The sequence below is a fragment of the Bombina bombina genome, chromosome 7, assembly GCF_027579735.1.
Source record: "Bombina bombina isolate aBomBom1 chromosome 7, aBomBom1.pri, whole genome shotgun sequence".
Taxonomy (NCBI): domain Eukaryota; kingdom Metazoa; phylum Chordata; class Amphibia; order Anura; family Bombinatoridae; genus Bombina; species Bombina bombina.
This window is the reverse complement of record NC_069505.1, coordinates 498,467,833-498,488,348: the sequence shown is the minus strand read 5'-3', so window position 1 is coordinate 498,488,348 and position 20,516 is coordinate 498,467,833. Positions and strand designations below refer to the sequence as shown.

Below are 20,516 nucleotides of genomic sequence, written 5' to 3'. Positions count from 1 at the left end.
TGAGACAAAGAATCCTTTGAAGATTTTAATACACATACAGTGGATATAAAAAGTCTACACACCCCTGTTAAAATGTCAGGTTTTTGTGATGTAAAAAAATAAGACAAAGATAAATCATTTCAGAACTTTTTCCACCTTTAATGTGACCTATAAACTGTACAACTCAATGTAAAAACAAACAAATCTTTGGAGGGAAGAAAACAAAATAACTATAATAATGTGGTTGCATCTTATAACTGGGGATGTAGCTGTGTTCAGAATTAAGCAATCACATTCAAAATCATGTTAAATAGGAGTCAGCATACACCTGCCATCATTTAAAGTACCTCTGATTAACCCCAAATAAAGTTAAGCTGCTCTAGTTGGTCTTTCCTGAAATTTTCTTAGTCGCATCCCACAGCAAAAGCCATGGTCCACAGAGAGCTTCCAAAGCATCAGAGGGATCTCATTGTTAAAAGGTATCAGTCAGGAGAAGGATACAAAATAATTTCCAAGGCATTAGATATACCATGGAACACAGTGAAGACAGTCATCATCAAGTGGAGAAAATATGGCACTGACATTACCAAGAACTGGACGTCCCTCCAAAATTGATGAAAAGACGAGAAGAAAACTGGTCTGGGAGGCTACCAAGAGGCCTACAGCAACATTAAAGGAGCTGCAGGAATATCTGGCAAGTACTGGCTGTGTGATACATGTGACAACAATCTCACATATTCTTCATATGTCTGGGCTATGGGATAGAGTGGGAAGACGAAAACCTTTTCTTACAAAGAAAAACATCCAAGCCAGGCTACATTTTGCAAAAACACATCTGAAGTCTCCCAAAAGCATGTGGGAAAAGGTGTTATGGTCTGATGAAACCAAGATTGAACTTTTTAGCCATAATTTGAAAAGATATGTTTGGCGCAAGAACACTGCACATCACCAAAAGAACACCATACCCACAGTGAAGCATGGTGGTGGCAGCATCATGCTTTGGGGCTGTTTTACTTTAGCTGGAGCTGGGGCCTTAGTTACGCTAGAGGGAATAATGAACCGTTCCAAATACCAGACAATATTGGCACAAAACCTTCAGGCTTCTGCTAGAAAGCTAAACATAAAGAGGAACTTCATCTTTCAGCATGACAACGACCCAAAGCATACATCCAAATCAACAAAGGAATGGCTTCACCAGAAGAAGATTGAAGTTTTGGAATGGCCCAGCCAGAGCCCAGACCTAAATCCGATTGAAAATCTGTGGGGTGATCTGAAGAGGGCTGTGCACAGGAGATGCCCTCGCAATCTGACAGATTTGGAGTGTTTTTGCAAAGAAGAGTGGGCAAATCTTGCCAAGCCAAAATGTGCCATGCTGATAGACTCATACCAAAAAAGACTGAGTGCTGTAATAAAATCAAAAGGTGCTTCAACGAAGTATTAGTTTAAGGGTGTGCACACTTATGCAACCATATTATTTTATTTTTATATTTTTTCTTCCCTCTACCTAAAACATTTCAGTTTGTTTTGCAATTGAGTTTTACAGTTTATAGGTCACATTAAAGGTGGACAAAGTTCTGAAATGATTTATCTTTGTCTCATTTTTTTACATCACAGAAACCTGACATTTTAACAGGGGTGTGTAGACTTTTTATATCCACTGTATGTTATCTAGAAAATACACTTACAGGCATGTGATAATATTGTGACCTTAAAGTTCATTTTAAAGTACAAATAGTTTATAATTTGCAGAAATATTTAATATACTAAGACTTTATGAAAAAATACCAACATATAAGATTACCTTTAGAAATATTCCATATTGAATAAATATCTGCTATATTAAATAAATAGCTGCATTGGTGAATTTAAAATGTTTAACTGTGTCAGAATAAAGCTACATTTATTTTCTTTGTTCAGGAATCTGGTGTGAAAATGAGGTTTTGAAATAAATACATATTCTATTAATATATTCATGAATGTGGGTCCGTATTTTAAACATTTTTGAGACATGTGAAATGGTGAAGTGAAATATCTGTATTGAGTGATCAATAATTATAATGCTCCTATATATCTGTCATGATTTAATTTCTACAAAATTCTATTGCAGGGGCCCCATCCGATATGCAGCGTTGCCTGCAAAAGCCGTCAACGCCAGATTTTGCACGTTTTTGGTATCCTATATACGGCGTAACATAGAAGTTACGCTCGTATATTTCACCCGTCGGACGTCGTTTTTCTACCCATCAACTATTAAAGTTTTAACTCCTAAATCACCATAGCCCACAACGCAAGTCAACTATTAATGTATTAACCCCTAAACCGCCATAGCCCACAATGCAATACACCTATTCTATTATTAACCCCTATTAACCCCTAAACCGCCATAGCCCACAACGCAATACACCTAACCGCTAACCTTACCCCCCCTAGCCTAACCCCCCCCTAGCCTAACACCCCCTAAATGAACTAAAAATACTTAATTTACAAAATACTAAAGTTAGTCATAAATTACAAAACACTAACACTACTTTAAAAATAAAAATATACTAAGTATAAATTAAAGGGGCAGTCTAATCCAAATTCTGGAGTAGACTGTCTCTTTAAGCTAGAATTACAGAAAAAAAAAGCTAAGATTACAGAAAATAATAAATAAAATTAAATTTTTTTAAACTAATTACACCTAATCCCTATGAAAATAAAAAAAAACACCCAAAATAAAAACACCCCCTAATCTAATAAACTACCAGTAGCCCTTAAAAGGGCTTTTTGCAGGGCATTGCCACAAAGTAATCAGCTCTTTTGCAAAATACACAACCCCCCCAACAGTAACCCCCCCACCCACCAACCCCCCCAAAAAAAAAAACTAACACTAAAAACACTAAACTACCCATTGCCCTGGAAAGGGCATTTGTTGGGCATTGCCAACTCTTTTGCTGCCCACCCTATCTAAATAAAATAACCCCCCCCAAAAACCCCTTAAAAAAACCTAAGTCTAACCCCCAAGTGGTCCTTACCTGTCCTGAAGACCGGCGGAGAAGGTAGTGTTCCAGGCGGTGAAGTCTTCTTCCAAGCGGCGACCTCTTCTTCTTCCAGGAACCAGCCGGCGCAGAGTGGAGGAGTTGAAGACCGATGACCGCGGAGCTGAAGACCGTCAATGCTGGAACTGAAGACCGGCGATGCTGGAACTGAAGACCGGCGACTCTGGAACTGAAGACCGGCGACCGCGGAGCCATGGAGCGTTGAGGATCCTCTTTAAACGATCTCCGCCGTACACTGAATAGGAATTCAAGGTACGCGATTAAAAATGGATGAGAGCTACTGAAATCCTATTGGCTATTCAAATCAGCCAATAGAATTTCAGTAGCTCTCATCTGATTGGCTGATTTGAATTTGAAGGCTCAAATCAGCCAATAGGAATTCAAGGGACGCCATTATTAATCGCGTACCTTGAATTCCTATTCAGTGTACGGCGGAGATTGTATGAAGAGGATCATCCACGCTCCATGGCTCCACGGTCGACGGTCTTCAGTTCCAGTGTCGCCGGTCTTCAGTTCCAGAGTCGACGGTCTTCAGCTCCGCGGTCATCGGTCTTCAACTCCTCCGCTCCGCGCCGGCCGGTTCCTGGAAGAAGAAGAGGTCGCCGCTTGGAAGAAGACTTCACCGCCTGGAACAGGACCTTCTCCGCCGGTCTTCAGGACAGGTAAGGACCACTTGGGGGTTAGACTTAGGGTTTTTTTAAGGGGTTTTTGGGGGGTTTATTTTATTTAGATAGGGTGGGCAGCAAAAGAGCTGGCAATGCCCAACAAATGGCCTTTTCAAGGCAATGGGTAGTTTATGTTTTTAGTGTTAGTTTTTTTTTGGGGGGGTTTGGTGGGTGGGGGGGGTTTACTGTTGGGGGGTTGTGTATTTTGCAAAAGAGCTGATTACTTTGGGGCAATGCCCTGCAAAAAGCCCTTTTACGGGCTACTGGTAGTTTATTAGATTAGGGGGTGTTTTTATTTTGGGTGTTTTTTTTTTATTTTCATAGGGATTAGGTGTAATTAGTTTAAAATGTTGTAATTTTATTTATTATTTTCTGTAATCTTAGCTTTTTTTCTGTAATTCTAGCTTAAAGAGACAGTCTACTCCAGAATTTGGATTAGACTGCCCCTTTAATTTATACTTAGTATATTTTAATTTTTAAAGTAGTGTTAGTGTTTTGTAATTTATGACTAACTTTAGTATTTTGTAAATTAAGTATTTTTAGTTCATTTAGGGGGTGTTGGGCTAGGGGGGGTTAGGCTAGGGGGGGTTAGGTTAGGGGTTAGATTTATTGCGTTGTGGTCTATGGCGGTTTAGGGGTTAATAATAGAATAGGTGTATTGCATTGTGGGCTATGGCGGTTTAGGGGTTAATAATAGAATAGGTGACTTGCGTTGTGGTCTATGGCGGTTTAGGGGTTAATAATAGAATAGTTGTATTGCGTTGTGGGCTATGGCGGTTTAGGGGTTAATACTTTAATAGGTGACTTGCGTTGTGGGCTATGGTGGTTTAGGGGTTAATACTTTAATAGGTTAATACTTTAATAGGCGACTTTCGGTGTGGGCTATGGCGGTTTAGGGGTTAATACTTAGGCTTATTGCATTGTGGAGGTTGTCGGTCTAGGGGTTCATACGTTTATTATTAGGAGTGAGAGGGGGGATTGCGGATAGAGGGGTATACGTGTCAGGCTTATTTTTGGGAGACGTGTTAGACAGTTACGGGAGATTTTAAATTTTAGTTAGTTTTCTTAGGCGCCGGCAGTTTCTAAAGTGCCGTAAGTCACTGGCAACTCCAGAAATTTGTACTTACGCTCATTTCTGGACATCGCTAGTTTTTCAGACTTACGGCACTTAGGAAATGCCGGCACCTTATATGTAATACCCCGATGTGCAAGGTGAAATTACGGGCGGCACAGGTTTCCACGCTTGCGCCGAAACCTGCGCCATATATCGGATCGCGCCCCAGGTATGTATGGAATATAGAGATATGCTCAAAACTGCAATGTAATACCAGGATATTAAATGCTATGATTCTATGAAAAACAAATAATTAAGGATATAATAACTTATTAATATGGCTATATGATTAATCACATCGTAATATATATATATATTCTAAATATACCCATGTTTTGACTTGTAAATACGTGCTCAGTTAGATTAGATTGGCCATGTATTGAACATATAGGCCTAGATTTGGAGTTTGGCGGTAAAAGGGCTGTTAACGCTCCGCGGGCTTTTTTCTGGCCGCACCATAAATTTAACTCTGGTATCGAGAGTTCAAACAAATGCTGCGTTAGGCTCCAAAAAAGGAGCGTAGAGCATTTTTACCGCAAATGCAACTCTCGATACCAGAGTTGCTTACGGACGCGGCCGGCCTCAAAAACGTGCTCGTGCACGATTCTCCCATAGGAAACAATGGGACTGTTTGAGCTGAAAAAAAAACCTAACACCTGCAAAAAAGCAGCGTTCAGCTCCTAACGCAGCCCCATTGTTTCCTATGGGGAAACACTTCCTACGTCTGCACCTAACACTCTAACATGTACCCCGAGTCTAAACACCCCTAACCTTACACTTATTAACCCCTAATCTGCCGCCCCCGCTATCGCTGACCCCTGCATTACACTTTTAACCCCTAATCTGCCGCTCCGTAAAACGCCGCAACCTACGTTATCCCTATGTACCCCTAATCTGCTGCCCTAACATCGCCGACCCCTATGTTATATTTATTAACCCCTAATCTGCCCCCCCACAACGTCGCCGACACCTACCTACACTTATTAACCCCTAATCTGCCGAGCGGACCTGAGCGCTACTATAATAAAGTTATTAACCCCTAATCCGCCTCACTAACCCTATCATAAATAGTATTAACCCCTAATCTGCCCTCCCTAACATCGCCGACACCTACCTTCAATTATTAACCCCTAAACTTCCGATCGGAGCTCACCGCTATTCTAATAAATGTATTAACCCCTAAAGCTAAGTCTAACCCTAACACTAACACCCCCCTAACTTAAATATAATTTACATCTAACAAAATAAATTAACTCTTATTAAATAAATTATTCCTATTTAAAGCTAAATACTTACCTGTAAAATAAACCCTAATATAGCTACAATATAAATTATAATTATATTATAGCTATTTTAGGATTAATATTTATTTTACAGGCAACTTTGTATTTATTTTAACCAGGTACAATAGCTATTAAATAGTTAAGAACTATTTAATAGTTACCTAGTTAAAATAATAACAAATTTACCTGTAAAATAAATCCTAACCTAAGATATAATTAAACCTAACACTACCCTATCAATAAAATAATTAAATAAACTACCTACAATTACCTACAATTAACCTAACACTACACTATCAATAAATTAATTAAACACAATTGCTACAAATAAATACAATTAAATAAACTAGCTAAAGTACAAAAAATAAAAAAGAACTAAGTTACAGAAAATAAAAAAATATTTACAAACATAAGAAAAATATTACAACAATTTTAAACTAATTACACCTACTCTAAGCCCCCTAATAAAATAACAAAGCCCCCCAAAATAAAAAATTCCCTACCCTATTCTAAATTAAAAAAGTTACAAGCTCTTTTACCTTACCAGCCCTGAACAGGGCCCTTTGCGGGGCATGCCCCAAGAAGTTCAGCTCTTTTGCCTGTAAAAATAAACATACAATACCCCCCCCCCAACATTACAACCCACCACCCACATACCCCTAATCTAACCCAAACCCCCCTTAAATAAACCTAACACTAATCCCCTGAAGATCTTCCTACCTTGTCTTCACCATCCAGGTATCACCGATCCGTCCTGGCTCCAAGATCTTCATCCAACCCAAGCGGGGGTTGGCGATCCATAATCCGGTGCTGAAGAGGTCCAGAAGAGGCTCCAAAGTCTTCCTCCTATCCGGCAAGAAGAGGACATCCGGACCGGCAAACATCTTCTCCAAGCGGCATCTTCGATCTTCTTCCATCCGGTGTGGAGCGGGTCCATCTTGAAGCAGGCGACGCGGATCCATCCTCTTCTTCCGATGTCTCCCGACAAATGACGGTTCCTTTAAGGGACGTCATCCAAGATGGCGTCCCTCGAATTCCAATTGGCTGATAGGATTCTATCAGCCAATCGGAATTAAGGTAGGAATTTTCTGATTGGCTGATGGAATCAGCCAATCAGAATCTAGTTCAATCCGATTGGCTGATCCAATCAGCCAATCAGATTGAGCTTGCATTCTATTGGCTGATCGGAACAGCCAATAGAATGCGAGCTCAATCTGATTGGCTGATTGGATCAGCCAATCGGATTGAACTTGATTCTGATTGGCTGATTCCATCAGCCAATCAGAAAATCCCTACCTTAATTCCGATTGGCTGATAGAATCCTATCAGCCAATCGGAATTCGAGGGACGCCATCTTGGATGACGTCCCTTAAAGGAACCGTCATTAGTCGGGGAGACATCGGAAGAAGAGGATGGATCCGCGTCGCCTGCTTCAAGATGGACCCGCTCCGCACCGGATGGAAGAAGATCGAAGATGCCGCTTGGAGAAGATGTTTGCCGGTCCGGATGTCCTCTTCTTGCCGGATAGGAGGAAGACTTTGGAGCCTCTTCTGGACCTCTTCAGCACCGGATTATGGATCGCCAACCCCCGCTTGGGTTGGATGAAGATCTTGGAGCCAGGACGGATCGGTGATACCTGGATGGTGAAGACAAGGTAGGAAGATCTTCAGGGGATTAGTGTTAGGTTTATTTAAGGGGGGTTTGGGTTAGATTAGGGGTATGTGGGTGGTGGGTTGTAATGTTGGGGGGGGGTATTGTATGTTTATTTTTACAGGCAAAAGAGCTGAACTTCTTGGGGCATGCCCCGCAAAGGGCCCTGTTCAGGGCTGGTAAGGTAAAAGAGCTTGTAACTTTTTTAATTTAGAATAGGGTAGGGAATTTTTTATTTTGGGGGGCTTTGTTATTTTATTAGGGGGCTTAGAGTAGGTGTAATTAGTTTAAAATTGTTGTAATATTTTTCTTATGTTTGTAAATATTTTTTTATTTTCTGTAACTTAGTTCTTTTTTATTTTTTGTACTTTAGCTAGTTTATTTAATTGTATTTATTTGTAGCAATTGTGTTTAATTAATTTATTGATAGTGTAGTGTTAGGTTAATTGTAGGTAATTGTAGGTAGTTTATTTAATTATTTTATTGATAGGGTAGTGTTAGGTTTAATTATATCTTAGGTTAGGATTTATTTTACAGGTAAATTTGTTATTATTTTAACTAGGTAACTATTAAATAGTTCTTAACTATTTAATAGCTATTGTACCTGGTTAAAATAAATACAAAGTTGCCTGTAAAATAAATATTAATCCTAAAATAGCTATAATATAATTATAATTTATATTGTAGCTATATTAGGGTTTATTTTACAGGTAAGTATTTAGCTTTAAATAGGATTAATTTATTTAATAAGAGTTAATTTATTTCGTTAGATGTAAATTATATTTAAGTTAGGGGGGTGTTAGTGTTAGGGTTAGACTTAGCTTTAGGGGTTAATCAATTTATTAGAATAGCGGTGAGCTCCGATCGGAAGTTTAGGGGTTAATAATTGAAGGTAGGTGTCGGCGATGTTAGGGAGGGCAGATTAGGGGTTAATACTATTTATGATAGGGTTAGTGAGGCGGGTTAGGGGTTAATAACTTTATTATAGTAGCGCTCAGGTCCGCTCGGCAGATTAGGGGTTAATAAGTGTAGGCAGGTGTCGGCGACGTTGAGGGGGGCAGATTAGGGGTTAATAAATATAATATAGGGGTCGGCGGTGTTAGGGGTAGCAGATTAGGGGTACATAGGGATAACGTAGGTGGCGGCGCTTTGCGGTCGGAAGATTAGGGCTTAATTATTTTAAGTAGCTGGCGGCGATGTTGTGGGGGGCAGATTAGGGGTTAATAAATATAATACAGGGGTCGGCGGGGTTAAGGGGCAGCAGATTAGGGGTACATAAGTATAACGTAGGTGGCGGTCGGCAGATTAGGGGTTAAAAATTTTAATCGAGTGGCGGCGATGTGGGGGGAGCTCGGTTTAGGGGTACATAGGTAGTTTATGGGTGTTAGTGTACTTTAGGGTACAGTAGTTAAGAGCTTTATGAACCGGCGTTAGCCAGAAAGCTCTTAACTCCTGCTATTTTCAGGCGGCTGGAATTTTGTCGTTAGAGCTCTAACGCTCACTTCAGAAACGACTCTAAATACCAGCGTTAGAAAGATCCCATTGAAAAGATAGGCTACGCAAATGGCGTAGGGGGATCTGCGGTATGGAAAAGTCGCGGCTGTAAAGTGAGCGTTAGACCCTTTAATCACTGACTCCAAATACCAGCGGGCGGCCAAAACCAGCGTTAGGAGCCTCTAACGCTGGTTTTGACGGCTACCGCCGAACTCCAAATCTAGGCCATAGTTTATTAATACTAGGAAATAATAAATATATTAAATATACATTTAAGGAAATATATTTTTCTGTAATAGTATTTGCTAATTAAGCTGCATTCCGTAGCCTGTTGCCCCTCCCACCCCCTGTGCAATGCGAGAATTGCAACCACAGGGTGTTTTAAATTGGCAGGGGATTTAAAATTATCGTATGCATTTCAAAGGGCGAATGAGAGATAAGCTCAGACTAAGGTCGTACCCAAAATTTCACTGAATGATTAGAAAAAGAGGTGGGTTTTATCACAGATAAAATCTCATGCACAGGAAGTAATCTGGGTCAATGCTGGCTGATGTGCTTACCTTGTCTTACTGGCTGAATTGCTGCCTGGGAAATATACAGTCTTTGTGAGACACATTTCTGATGGGAAACTCTTTATACCGAAAGATCATATAAAATTGGGCATAATATTCGCTTTCAGATTTTTTCTTATATGACAGTGAAAAGAATTTTGATTGAGGACTGAACTCTCAAATATTTGTCATCTTGTAATGCATTAAGCGATTTGATGTTGTTATATTTTTAATAGTTTATAGCAAATATATTCTTTATAGCCATAGTTTAATTGAAGCTGTATTTAAAGGGGTAATTTATAAGTTATAATTCATATTTCACAAACCTGTGTAGTCTATAAAAATCATATCTATAATTAAGCAATTTACTATTAAGAGGGAATGATTTTTGTATTTTCAAGTCATAAGTTAATTTGAGTTGAGATATATTTTAGAAATTGCATTTATTATTGTGGCTAAGTTGGAACTATTTAATGCTATATTAAGTGGTATATGTTTGTGTAAAAATCTCTGGTTGATTATTTAAAGTATTATAAGACTATGTTTGGGTAATATAGTGAATTTTATTCCCTGGAAATGACATCAGATTTGTGGGATATTTTGAGTTAAGGTTAATATATAGAAATATTGGACAAGATTACATATGCGGCGTCGCCCGCAAAAGCCGGTTTTGGTATCGCATATACGGCGTAGCATACAAGGTATGCGTGTATATTTTACCTGTCGCCCGCATTTTTTACTCCCATTAACTAACATAGAACTGTCGCGCAATTTGGCATCCAATATATAGCGCAAGGACTTATGCACGCAGAATTGAGAAAATCTACTCCATTTTCATCTCGCCACACATGGCAGGGGCAGCAACCCTTGCCTGGGGGGCTGAAGCAGAAACATACTTGACAGGGGATTAGGAGTAATGACTTGCTATGTTTTTCAATAACCCCATTTAAACCAAACCTCCCTGTCCTAGTGCCTTACTCAGTCTACATAAATGGACATTTTGCCTGATAAACTTGAGGCCCACCTAGCCTATTCTATCTAATATAGTAACATAGTAGATGAGGTTGAAAAAAGACCGAAGTCCATCGAGTTCAACCTATACAAATCTAAAATATATACAAAAAGCTCCAATTAAGCTTAAATAATCCCACTAAAAGGTGACCCATTTAATACTAGCAATCATATCCATGAATTTTGTTTATAGACAGAAATGTATCCAAAGGTATCTAGGGTATTGGCATTCACTACCTCCTTTGGTAATGAGTTCCAAAATGTTATTGCTCTTACAGTGAAAAAACGTTTCCGTTGCAGGAGATTAAATCTCCTTTCCTCCAACCTTAAATTGTGACCTCTGGTCACAAACAATTTTCTTGGAATAAACAGCACTTCTGCCATCTCTGTATATGGGCCTTGAATATATTTATATAAAGTAATCATGTCACCTTTTAAGCGCCTTTTTTCTAAAGAAAACAGACCCAGTTTGGCTAGTCTCTCCTCATAAGTTAAATTCTCCAATCCCCTTATTAGTTTTGTGGCCCTTCTCTGAACTTTTTCTAGTTCTGCAATATCTTATTTTGCGATCGGTCCCCAGAACTGCACTCCATACTCAAGGTGAGGTCTTACCAGGGCAGAATAATGCTTTCCTCCCTTGAGTCAATGCCTCTTTTAATACATGCTAGTATCTTCTTAGCCTTTGAAGCTCTGGCCTGCATTGTGCACCCATCTTTAGCTTGTTATCTATTACGACTCCCAAATCCCTTTCCTCCTGTGTTTGGCTAAGTCTTGTCCCATTTAAATAATATGTTGCCTGCTTATTTTTACTTCCAAAATGTAGAACTTTGCATTTTCCCGTATTAAATCTTTTTTCATTTACCTGCCCATACTTCTAATTTTTGCAGGTCCCTTTGTAACGAAAGTTCATCCTGCTCTGACCTAATGACCTTACTTAACTTAGTATCATCTGCAAAAATAGAGATATCGCTATTTAATCCTAGCTCCAAGTCATTTATAAAAATATTAAAAAGAATAGGGGCCCAGCTCTGATCCCTTGTGGGTTTTACCAAATAACTTTGCATCCTGACTTCATAGATAGATGCCTGTCTAAGTGTTTTACCCAGTTTGCATAAACTGACATTTAGCAAATTTGAGGCCCACCTAAACTATTCTACCTTGTGGGATATACCAAATAACTTTGCATCCTGACTCTATAGAAAGGTAAACCACTGTACTAAGGGTCTGGCGTGAGATACCTGTGCGGAAAGTTTACTAGGCACCCCCCCTTTCCTGCTGAACCTAGTGTCAGTAGGTCATACCCCAATCCCCTTTGCCATCTTCGTCCAGTGAGGACACCTTCCCTGTGGAACAGTGCCATTTTCATCTACCTCCTGCAGTATTTTATCATCAGACTGTCCTATCTGTATAACATCTCTGAGCTTGGGTGTTAAAATTGATAGACTACTCAAGATCATGACCCTTCACTAAAACACCCAAATGGGGCGACGGTAGGGGACTCCGCCACTGCTGATTTATACTCAGGCTTAGCAAGTGCATAAAAAATCTATAGTGTTCCATAAAGAAGAAAGTTGCACTGATAATACAAAGTTATTCAGTTAACTCTCCTATACAGTTCTCACATTAGACCTCTCTCGCACGAAGATGGCACATTCTAATAGAAAAAAGCAACAGCAAAGACACCCTGAGGGCCCTAAACGCACTGTCGCTGATCACTTCAAAAGCAAGATACAGCGAGATAGAGATTGCTCGGATGAAGAATCTAGAGACTCACATCTATCTTACAAAGACACGCCAGAACCCAGAATCTCACAAGTCCTAGATTCCATAAATGCCTCATCTAAAATTGATAACCACTATTCCTCACTTAAAAATGAGATATGAAGCTCTGTTGCTGAATTACGGAGAGATCTGAACACACAAGGCGAGAGAACAGAGACATTAGAAAGGAAAAAAGAAGATCTTGCCATAGATCACGCAAAAGTTTTATCATATGCTCAAACACTTGCAGAAAATATTGCAGATCTAGAATCTAAAATGACTGATATAAATCCCGATAAGATAGATCCCTTCCGCAATAATGTAAGAATACGGGGCATCCCTGAGGACATTGGTACGGCGGAACTACCTGCCTATCTAATGAGCTTGTTCATGCATATCCCCAGACAGTTTACATATCATACTAGCAGCACAGCCAGCTAGGATCATTTATATTGCTTGATGATATATATATATATATATATATAACAACCATGAATGACATTATGTTAGGTTTAGTGAGTGCTAGGTATATTGCGTGCTAGGTATTGTCTGTGCTAGGTACAGAGCGTGCTAGGTACTGTTTGGGTTAGGTTTGTGCTAGGTACTGTTGGTGCTAGGTACATTTTATGTTAGGTCCAGTGTGTGCTACGTACAGTATGTGCTAGGTGCTGTTTGTGCTAGGTACTTTTTGTGCTAGATACTTTTTGTGCTAGATACTGTTGTTCTGGGTACTATTTGTGCTAGGAACAATGTGTGCTAGGTACAGTGTGTGCTAGGCATTTTTTGTGCCAGGTACTGCTTGTGCAAGGTAATGTCTGTGCTAGGTACTGTTTGTGCCAGGTACTGTTGTGCTAGGTACGGATTGTACTAGGTACTATTGTGCTAGGTACTGTTTTAACTGGGCACTGATTGTGTGAGATAATATGTGTGCTAGGTACTGCGTGTGCCAGGTTCTGCATGAGCTAGGTACTGTTTGTGCTAGGTGCTGTTTGTGCTAGGTGCTGTTTGTGTTTGACAAGGTGCGTGCTGGTACGTTGCCTCCTCACCGGTCTTACGATTGTGCCATAGACCTGCCACCCGGAGCCATTCCTCCTCTGGGCCGGGTGTACCCTCTGTCTGTTGCAGAGAATTGTGCTATGGAGGAGTATGTTGCTGATGCTCTGTCGCGGGGATCATCCGCAAATCCTGCTCTCCTGCAGGGGCTGGCTTCTTCTTTGTGAAGAAAAAGGGTGGCGAGTTAAGACCATGTATCGATTATAGGGGTCTTAATCGTCTTACCATTAAGAATGCTTACCCTATTCCGCTTATTACGGAACTCTTTGACTGCCTCAAGGGAGCTACGGTCTTTACTAAACTTGATTTGAGAGGAGCGTACAATCTCGTTAGGATTAAGGAGGGCCATGAATGGAAAACAGCATTTAACACCAGGAGCGGGCATTAAGAGTATCTTGTAATGCCCTTTGGCCTATGTAATGCTCCTGCTGTTTTTCAGGAATATATTAATGATGTCCTACGAGATATGTTGCAACAATGTGTTGTGGTGTACTTAGATGACATCGCCACACTCACCCACACTTGAGGCTCATCGTTCTGATGTTACACGGGTTCTTCAGAGACTACTTGAGAACGGCCTGTTTTGTAAACTCGAGAAATGTGAGTTCCATCACACTCAAGTAACCTTCCTAGGTTATGTTATCTCCGTTGCAGGGTTCTCCATGGATCCTGACAAGTTATCTGCAGTTCTGCAGTGGCCTCGCCCAGTTGGTCTTCGGTCTATTCAACGTTTTTTGGGGTTTGCCAATTACTATAGAAAGTTTATTAAAAACATTTCTTCCTTGGTCAAACCTATCACAGACATGACCCGTAAAGAGAATGATCCACTCCATTGATCACCTACTGCCATTAAGGCCTTTGATAGTCTTAAGACTGCCTTTGCTGCTGCTCCAGTTCTGGCTCATCATAACGCTGTCCTGCCTTTCGTTCTTGAGGTCGATGCGTCTGAGACTGGAGTAGGTGCCCTCTTGTCTCAACGTCCTATGCCTGACGGTTCCTTGCATCCTTGTGGTTTCTTCTCTAAGAAATTGTCTCCAGTGGAGTGCAATTATGAAATTGGCGACAGGGAATTACTGGCCATAATTTTGGCACTTAAGGAATGGAGGCATCTTCTCGAGGGTACTAGAGTGCCAGTGCTCATTCTTACTGACCACAAGAATTTAACTTATCTATCTGAAGCAAAACGTTTGTCGCCCCGACAGGCCAAATGGGTGTTATTTTTGTCTCGGTTTAATTATGTGGTCTCCTACCTCCCTGGTAGTAAGAATGTTAGGGCTGATGCCCTCTCTCGACAATTTTCACCTCTGTCCAAGGAGGAGTCTGTACCTACTCCTGTTGTACCTCCTGACCATATTTTGGCTACCATACGTACTAATTTGACTTCTCCCTTGGGGGAGGAGATCCTTGATGCACAAACCAATGCACATCCTGAGAAACCTAGTGGTAAGTGTTTTGTTCCTGAGAATCTTCAAACTAAAATTTTACACACTTACCACTATCCTAAAGCCGCAGGTCACCCAGGCAAGAACCAAAAGATTTGGTCTGTCACTTGACAATTCTGGTGGCCAGGTCTTCGTTCTGATGTTGCTGCGTGTGTTGCCTCCTGCTCAGTTTGTGCACAGAATAAGACTCCTCAACGTCTTCCTGTGGGTCTTCTTCAACCTATTGCTAATGGTGAGTGTCCTTGGACACATCTTTCCATGGACTTCATTGTCCAGCTCCCTGTTTCCAATGGCAATACTGTTATCCTTATGGTGGTTGACTGTTTTTCTAAAATGTCACATTGCATTCCCTTGATGAAGCAGCCTACCACTCAGGAGCTTGCTTCAATTTTTGCCCGGGAGGTCTTCCGTTTACATGGGTTACCCAAGGAGATAGTGTTGGACCGGGGTTGCCAGTTTGTCTCCAGATTTTGGCATTGTGCTCAAATGGGGATCCAGCTTTCCTTCTCCTCGGCATATCACCCTCAATCCAATGGGGCTGCGGAACGGTCTAATCAAGCTCTGGAACAGTTCCTCCATTGCTATGTCTCAGATCACCTCAATAATTGGTCTGAACTGTTACCTTGGGCAGAGTTTGCTCGTGATAGTGCTATTAATGCTTCCTCCAAGTTATCCCCGTTCATGGCGAATTATGAGTTTCAACCATCCTTGTTGCCCGATTCATTCATGTCTCAGGGTATTCCGGCTTTGGAGGAGCATCTCCGGCAACTCCGTTACACGTGGGTACAGATTCAGGATTGCCTTCATCGTTCTATGCAGCGCCAAAAGTTCCAGGCTAATCGTAGGCGTCTGCCCGCACCATCCAACCAGGTTGGTGAGAGAGTTTGGCTGTCCTCCCGCAACTTGAACCTTCGTGTGCCTTCCAATAAATTGGCTCCCCATTATGTTGGTCTTTTTCGAATACTCCGACGGGTTAATCCTGTGGCCTACGCTCTTGACCTTCCTCCTGCTATGCGCATCTCCAATGTTTTTAATGTCTCCCTCTTGAAACCATTAGTTTGTAATCGGTTTACCACTGTGTTGCCTCGTCCCCGTCCAATCTTTGTTAACAACCATGAGAAATATGAGGTCAGCAGCATTATTGACTCTCGTATGTCCAGGGGCCGTGTACAGTATTTGGTTCACTGGAGAGGCTACGGTCTGGAGGAGCGTTCTTGGGTTCCCTCCTCTGATGTTCATGCTCCCGCCCTCCTCCGTGCCTTCCATGCCCGTTTCCCCAATAAGCCTTTTGTCCTCCCGCGGGGGAGGGGTCATTGAGGGGAGGGTACTGTCAGGTTTTTTTTCCCTGTTGTGTTTGCCATGTGCTGCTGGCAGCCATTTTACTCACCTCTCTTCCTGACTATGGTGCATTGTGGGGGATGCTGCTCAATTCCTGCACTTCCTTTTATGGCCAGACTGGTGTGCATCATCCATGTGAGACAGGATGCAGTCTCAGAATTGAGAGGTCATCACTTATTATTTAAAGGGCCTCTGTTCAGTATGCTTTGCCTTTGTGTTGTCTCAGACTTGTTTGTGAGAGTTCCTGTGTATTACCTGGCTGCCTGACGCCCTTCCTGGTTCCTGATCCATGGCTTGTTCCTGACTCTGCAGTTTTCCTTGTTCCTGATTCCGGCTCGTCTGACTATTCGCTTTGGCTCCTGACTCGGCTCGTCTGACTACCAGCTCTGGTTTTGATTCCTGGCTTGTTATTTGACTTGTGGACTTTTTATTATTTTTTGCTATTAATAAAGGTGTGATTATTTTTGAACTTCTCATCTCAGTCTGATTCCTGGCACCCTGACAGAGTCCTGCGGATCTTTCCTTAATTCAGTGAGCTCTCTCTACTTCTAGCGGTATTGAGTCCCCAAGTCCTGAGGTAGCTGCACTTACGCAAAGGACAGGAGGTCTCTAAAGTCTATAGTTGGTCTGGTAGACCTATCACTTTAATATTGTTATGCCTTGACCTATCTTCAAAGTCTTCTGTCCTTGCGCGCAGTGCAGCCACCTCTTTTTCCTGGGCCAAAAAAATTACTATTCATAGTAACTACTTGATCTTCTAGTGTAGAAATTCTTGTCTCTGCTTCTGACAGTCTAGTTGAAAAGATTCTAATCTCTGAAGATAGAGAGGATAGTTCCTTCCTAATGCCATCTAAATGTGGCGTCATTAAGTCAGCAAGGGGATAATGGCAACAACCCTGGTTACTCCAATTCCCTAAATATGTCACTTAACAGCTAATATTGTTAGTAACTTTAGTATACAGAAAAAAAAATGTCTTCCACAGTATTAGTTACTACTTAAAGACAACATATATCTCATATAACAAAAATGGTCAGATAGAGTCCACCTTTAGTTGTATTTAGTCTTAAACAGCTGATTTTTGAAGGAAATAATCTGCAAAAGACTGGATAGCAGATTGATTAGTGAGACAAATTCAGTTATATATTACATTTTAGTGTCTTTCGTCTTAAACAGATGATGAATGAAGTCCAGTTCTGGACACTTATGACCTTTTACTCAAGAGGCAAATAATGTTACTTTGAGAATAGCCGCAGGGACCCTTGGAATTAAACTGGCCCAAAACATCAAGCAAGCTGTAAAAAGGACAAAAATCATAGTCCCATATTATTGTTGTCTGTGTTTACAAATAGGTAGAACTTAGGTACTCTTTCTTTAAGGGAGTCAAGTCCTGGAGTGCCTTAAAGCGTTTTCCAACACAAAGGATGTGTTGAAGATCACATCATAGTTCCTTTAAGAAACGTGTTTTATACACAGATATTATTAGATTTGATGCCAGAAAAAGTAAACAATTTGTCGAAGGCAGTGTAAAGTGAACACAGAGCTATACCCTGGTCCAAGACTGGCAATAAAAGTCCTTTTATGTCCCACAATGATAATTAGATTGGTTAGTATTAACTCAGTTAGCTCAGTTAGTCTGGTTACTTATACTAATAAAATGAACTGAGAAAATAAGGCACATAGTAGGGTTAAATCAGTTAGTTTTGGTTTATGTCAATCAAGATATAATACTTGAGGTTTAGAGTGGAATTCTGGCTTGCTGCGCCTCGGCCCATGGGTGCAGCTGTTGATGAGGCTTCTTCACCACTTTCCGCGTCCCCTTTATATTTCTTAGTAGTTTAGCGAAGACTAGAAGCCTACTGCATCCCAGCCTGTGGGTACAGGTATCACTGAGGCGTCTTCACCGCTTTTCAATGGCACCTCCAGTTTCCTCTCTATCGATTTCCACCGGATCCAGCTCTCAGTTCCACAAAAGCTCACAGAGGGCAGTACCAGTCATACACTGTGTAGCGGCAGCCTCGACTGACTGCCAGGACCCTTGTGACTCCTGGAGCTGTATATCTCCTTTCCTTCTTAATATGGGAATCCACAGCAGCATTACTTGTGGGAAATACTGAACCTGGCCACCAGGAGGAGGCAAAGACACCCCAGCCAAAGGCTTAAATACCTCCCCCACTTCTCTCATCCCCCAGTCATTCTTTGCCTTTCGTCACAGGAGGTTGGCAGAGAAGTGTCAGAAGGAGTAGTCTCATATGGAGGGTAGTACTCTTCGAGATGGGACTGGAGTTTTAAGTAGTCCTGTCAGCCTCTCACAGTGAGAGCATGGATGAAAGTTAGTGTCCAGAGATGCAGGGAGAGACTTTCTGCGAAACCATCCAGACTCAAATTAACAGCTCCATAAGCAATCAGCGTTGACAGGTTTCGCTGCCTGCATTCTTCACTCAAGTCCATGTCAGAAGCAACGCTACTATCTGCCAAACGTAAAGGACTGTGCTACTGTTCCACGGCATAGATTCTGGTAAGATCGTTTAATTTTTTTATACATGTATGATAACGCAAGAAGACAGGGTCACAGTGTGACTCCTTTTATCTGTATAGAATCAAGGGTTAATATCTCCTGAGGGGGATTATTGAACAGTGGGGAATAATCTTATAAGTTTGATTGTATGTGTGAGATGTTATGGGCTCATAGGCTGTTATGGAATATACAGGTTTTACTTTCACTTTGAGAGCTGTGCAGCTTACAAGTTTGGCGTGCTTTTTCTCTCTTGCATTGTGCAGTTTCCATTCCCTCTTTCCTGACTGGGTGTCTATCAGAGAGGAGTCAAATCTCTGTACTGTCTGGGTCATAGGAGGTGGGGAATGCCCCAGCCATTGGGGTATGTGTTTTTGTGACTAAAATAAGATTGTTTTATTTTCTATAGTTCTCTGCTTATTGCACTAGCGACGGAGGATTCTGTTACTTTAGAGAGTACTCCCTCTATTCCAAAAGAGAAATTCCTGTTTATATTGTGAGGATGCCTTAGATCCGCCCTCTCAATTATGTTCCATATGCCTTGATAATGTGATAATATCAAACATGTTTGATACCACTGACACGTCCACCTCTGAGGAGTTGTCGTCAAGTGAGGTGCGTACCCTACATTCTTCTCTCTCTACACATGCAGTTTCCTGTAGCATTGCTGATCCTTCATCTGGAGGAGGCCTTTTTTCCACCAGACGTTACTGCGCAGTTCAGACGGCGGTGTCTGCGGCCTTTATTGCTTTACTTCGCCCTGCCAAGCGTACATCAGATAATTTATTGGATTTAACTGAGGGTTATTCAAAGATGAAGTTCTTTCTGAACATTCTGGATCGGAGTCTGCTGCCTCTAAACTTCTGGCTGGGAATTTGTGCTTTCTTCTAAAGGAAGTTTTGGCAAATTTAGAGGTTCCAGAGGCCAAATTGCCTGATGAACCTTTGATTCCTAAATTATATAGAGTTTGGGGACAGGGTGGTACCTTATCCTTCCCTGCTCCTGTTAGATGGTGAACATTATTAAGAATGAATGGTACAGGATTGCATTCCTTTTCCCCCTCTTCTTCCTTTAAGAAATTGTTTCCGGTCCTGAACTCTCAATGGAGTTGCGGGGTTCCGTCCCTAAAAGGGATGGCGCTATATTCACCCTTGCTAAACATACTGCTATCCCGCTTGAGGATAGCTCTTCGTTTAAAAACCCGTGGATAAAAGATGGAAACTCTGTTAAAAAAGATGTTACAACATACAGGATATTTGTTTCATCCGGCTATTAAGCATATTATTCGGCTGAATGCTAAGGCTTCAGCTTTTCTGCTCAGGCCCGTCGGGCTCTGGCTGATGTCATGATCTGCGGATATGACTTCTAAGTCTAGACTTCTTTCCCTCCCCTTTAAGGGAAAGATTTTGTTTGGTCCAGACCTGGGCTCAATTATCTCCACGGTCACAGGGGGCAAGGGTGCTGAAAGAGAATAAGAACTAGTCTAAGGGACAATTTTTCTTTTCGTTCTCATAAAGCCCATTGTCAGCAGTCCTCGGCTAAGCCAGAGAAAACCAAGAGCTCTTGGAAGCCGGCTCAGTCCAAGCAGAACAAGAAGCCTGCTGAGTCTAAGTTGGCATGAATG

General features: G+C 41.3%; 1 protein-coding gene across 1 annotated transcript in view; it reads right to left on the bottom strand.

The window, feature by feature from the left end:
- The window catches only part of LOC128666867 (cytochrome P450 2C23), an 85,838-nt gene that overhangs the window by 7,938 nt on the left and 57,384 nt on the right, over positions 1 to 20,516 (bottom strand). The window lies entirely within an intron of this gene.